Here is a 4,420-nt window from a genome sequence, read left to right as displayed (position 1 = left end):
ATAAAAAGCTGGTTGTGAGCTGCCATGTGAATGCTGGGAACAGAAGCCTGGTCTTTTGTAAGTGCAGGAAGTGTTCTTCACCCTGGAGCCATTTTTTCAGCCCTACCCTCTGTGCAGAACTTCTTCTGACTTCCCTTTATACTCTTTTTCTCTGCATTCTGAGCTGAGCTCCCACCGGACTTTCCCATTACTGTTTATAACACTGTATGATTTCTCTCATGCACGTTTCTAGACTCTTCTAGATTCGTCTCCCTAAATACTCTAAAGTCCTATAGACATCATGGTAGTGTTAGGCACTACTAATTAGCCCAGTTCTCTGATATCAGTTTCCATGATTAATTATACTGCTCACAGAAATGACTTAAGAGTGGAAGAATTTATATTGCCTCATGGTTTCAATGGGAAGACATGGTGGAACAGCTTAGCCCATAGAAGTTGGACTGTGTACTGGAGGTTGTTCCTATCGTGACAAACCAGAACATGGACACAATGACAGGAATCAGGGGCCACGTATATCAGTGGCTTCTCCTATTGACTTATTTCTTTCAGATGTCTTCCATTGCTAAAATGTTTGCAACTTTCTAAAATACTGCCATTAGCTGGGAAACAAGCATTTAAAACATTATCCTGCCTTGTGCATTTCATATTAAAAATGTACTAGTTATGAGTCTTAGCATCTGCTTCGATACCCTGCAGGGAAGAGTCTTTCAGAGGCCCTCTATGGTAGGCTACTGACCTGTTTCCTGTTTTCTCCCTCTTCTGATGTCCACCCTCTTTGCCTTTCTGACTGGGTATTGAGCAACTTAGCCAGAGTCCTCCTTCCTGATTAGCTTCCTTAGGTGTACAGATTTTAGTATGTTTATCCTATATTATATGTCTAATATCCACTTATGAGTGAGTATATACCCTGTGTGTCTTTCTGCTTCTGGGATACCTCAGTCAGGATGATCTTTTCCAGTTCCCACCATTTACCTGCAAATTTCATGATTTCCTTGTTTTTATCGCCGAGTAGTATTCCATTGCGTAGATGTAGCACAATTTCTATATCCATTCCTCAACTGAGGGACATCTGGGCTTCTTCCAGCTTCTGGCTATTACAAATAAAGCTGCTACAAACATGGTTGAACAGATGTCCTTGTTGAATACTTGAGTGTATTTTGGATATATGCCTAGGAGTGGTATAGCTTGATCTTGCAGAAGTGGTATTCCTAATTGTCTGAGAAAGCGCCAGAAACTTTGGGTAGAGTGCAGGGAATCTTATGAAAGAAGTGGGAGATAGCAAGCCCTGGAAAGGATAGGGGCTCCACAAGGACAGCAACATATCCAAAAAGTCTGGGTATAGGGTTCTTTTCTGAGACAGATACTCCAGCCAAGGACCACTCTTGGAGATTGCCTGAAAACCCTGCAGAGGTAGCCCATGGCAGTTCAGTCTCCTAGTGGGCTCCATAGTAATGGGGACAGGGACTGTCTTTAATAGGAACTGATTGGCCTGCTCTTTGATCACCTTCTCCTGAGGGGGGAGCAGCTTTGCCAGGCCACAGAAAAAGACAATGCAGCCACTCCTAATGAGACCTGATAGACCAGGATCAGAAGAAAGGGGAGGAGGACCTCCCTTATCAGTAGACTGGGAGAGGGACACAGGTGGGGGAGAGGGAGGGTGGGATTGAGAAAGGAGTAGGGAGGGATGTACAGGAGGGATACAAAGTGAATAAACTGTAATTAATAAAAATTAAAAAATATATATACTAGTTTGGAGAGCAAGGCTATCTTTGGTCAATTTTGAAATGAATTAAGTTCTGATAAAGCAGTAGTCAAGCTCAAGAGACTGACATAGAATATGTACATTGTTGGGTAATATTATATTACATTTTATCATGCAAAATTTTGATTGTTACATTTAACACACTGCATTATAATATGAAATTAAGAAGAAGCTTAATGTGTAAATAAAATGGTTACGTGATAGTCCAGTTCAAAAATCTGGGGCTGATGTGAATGTTGTCAGGAATGAAACTTGGAACTTTAGTATGTCCACTTATTACTGTTACTCTCTTATCAGCACAAAAACTCTGAGTCTATCCTGATAGGATGCCTAAGACTCTTACATAGCTGCTTTTTCTAATACAAATGAGCATCAGAGCAGAGATGGCGTGCCCGAATAGGCCTTCCTCATAGTCATTTACCACGGTCATGGAATTGACCATTTGGCTTCTTGTTCCAGTTCACCCACACAGGAGTGTGGTGTACAATGAGGCCTGGACTTGAACTGTCTGAGAGATGGCAACTCCTCCATTTGCATTTTTTAAGTCAAGTATGGGTCTAATATAAGAGTTTATTAAACTGGAATACCCCAAGTTAAAGTTTTCTAGCTTTTTTGGCCTTCCACAGATCATGAAAATGGTTACCCCCATGTTCTCTCAGAAGCTGATGAGCTTGATTATTATTTCAAGGTATCTGATATACAGAAGGCTTTTCCTTTGAAGTAGGAAGTATAATGTTACTCAGGTGTGAAAGGGAAGAAAGAGCAGTGATTGCATGAGGCAGGAACTGAGGACTCCTGAGAATTCTGTAGAAGGAATGGTGATATAGTGCCTCATTGCTGACTCAAGATGGATAGGTCAGATTTTAAATGAAAAGAAGAGAATCCAGAGATTAAGAGATTTTTATCATAGTGAATTTAATTGTATTTGGAATTTAAGCCTTACTACCTATACCTGGCTGTGTCTTACTGGACCCATTCACCATGCATTGTTACACAGGTTGTTCTTTGCCAAAACCATCTTACTCAGGAAGGATTAAGCTAGTAATTGTCTCCTAAAGGGAGTCATGTCTTTTCTACACAAAATTAAGAAAACTTTTTCATTTAAAATTTTTGATTTGTGTGAGTGTGTGGCACAAGTGTTTTGCCTGCATATATGTCTATGTACAATGTGCTGCTTACTTGTTGCCAGTGGAGCCCAGAAGAGGCTGTCAGATCCCCCAGAACCAGAGTTTGTGTTCCAGTGTACATGCTTGTGAGCTGTGGGTGCTGGTTATTGAACTCCTGCCTGCTGGGAAAGCAGCCATTACTGTTAATGGCTAAGTCATCTCTCCAGCTCCAAGGAATTCCTTTTCTTGATTCCCCAAACGGCACTGTATCCATCTGCCCTGAAGGTGCAGATTAAATTCAGAGTTGCAATTTCTTTATAGCATTTGCCTCATGAAATTGTTGTTAGGGGAGAAGACATTTCAACAGTACAGGCATCTCATTCTAGGCTGTTAGAATCGCAACATTCTTTTTTGGCACTTGGTGCTGGGTGTGTTAGGGTAGAGGATTATGCCACTCTATAATATCATCTGGAAAACACAATAACTATAATGACTACAAAATCACCACACACACACAAACACACACAAGCATGCACACACACACAACCAAATGGAACAACAACAAAATAATCAACAACATTATCAAGCGGTTCAGATAAAGCTATTTAGTACAGGCTGGGGCATTTATTTCAGTAAAATATGAAAGAACTATATTTTGAAAAATGCATATTCATTGGCATTATTAATTCCAAAGATGGCTGTGGGACATGTCACTAGCAGAAGGAGAATAGAGGGAGAGAGGGCTTTGGCTGTAGAAATCTCTGCTTAGACTTCCGTACTTTTTTTTTTAAATACAAATAACTCTATTGTAAAGATCTTGCAAAGAAAAATCATCAAAAAGTTAGAGTAGCATAGCCGCTGGAAACACTGGGAGCACACACACGGTCTTCCTAGGTTCAAGCCAGACAAGGTCGCATGCCTGAAAGAGGGAAATGGGCACGGGCATACCCTAACAAGAAGCTATCTGCAATTAATACACTTGGCAAAAGAAAAACTATTTTTCTTCGATGGAGTACCATTGGTATATTAACCTGTGCCCAGGAGTAGTTGGTAAACACGAAATTAATGCAATGGTATTTTTTAGTAGTCATTTTTGTTTGTTTGTTTTGCTTTTATTGGGGGGGGGGCTTATTGGTCTTTACTGGTTTATTTAGTATATTTCTTGTTTTTGTTTCTTTGTTTTTTGTTATATTTGTTTATTTTAACTTTTTATCGGTTCTTTGCGAATTTCACATCATGTACCCCAAACCTTCTCATCGCCCCTCCCTCCCCTTGGTCCTACCCTTTGCCCTTGCAGCTTCCCCCCAACAGAGGAAAAAAAAATCTCATTGTGGAAGCTGTAGTGTGTCACAGTGTGTCCCACAGCTTTCCGTTTTGTCCACACTTCTTTGCTTGCAAACGTTCATTGCAAGGACACGTTTATCTGGTTTGAGGCCTCTATCAGTCCTGCAATCTCACTGGGACTTCTGGCAGATATCCTGTTGTCGCCCTTTGTCGTAGAGATCCTGTACGTTTGGAACTGCGGGGCCTCTGACGAATTCCAGCAGTTCAT

The sequence above is a fragment of the Meriones unguiculatus genome, chromosome 20, assembly GCF_030254825.1.
Source record: "Meriones unguiculatus strain TT.TT164.6M chromosome 20, Bangor_MerUng_6.1, whole genome shotgun sequence".
In the NCBI taxonomy this organism is placed as follows: domain Eukaryota; kingdom Metazoa; phylum Chordata; class Mammalia; order Rodentia; family Muridae; genus Meriones; species Meriones unguiculatus.
Note: the sequence above shows the minus strand (reverse complement) of the source record.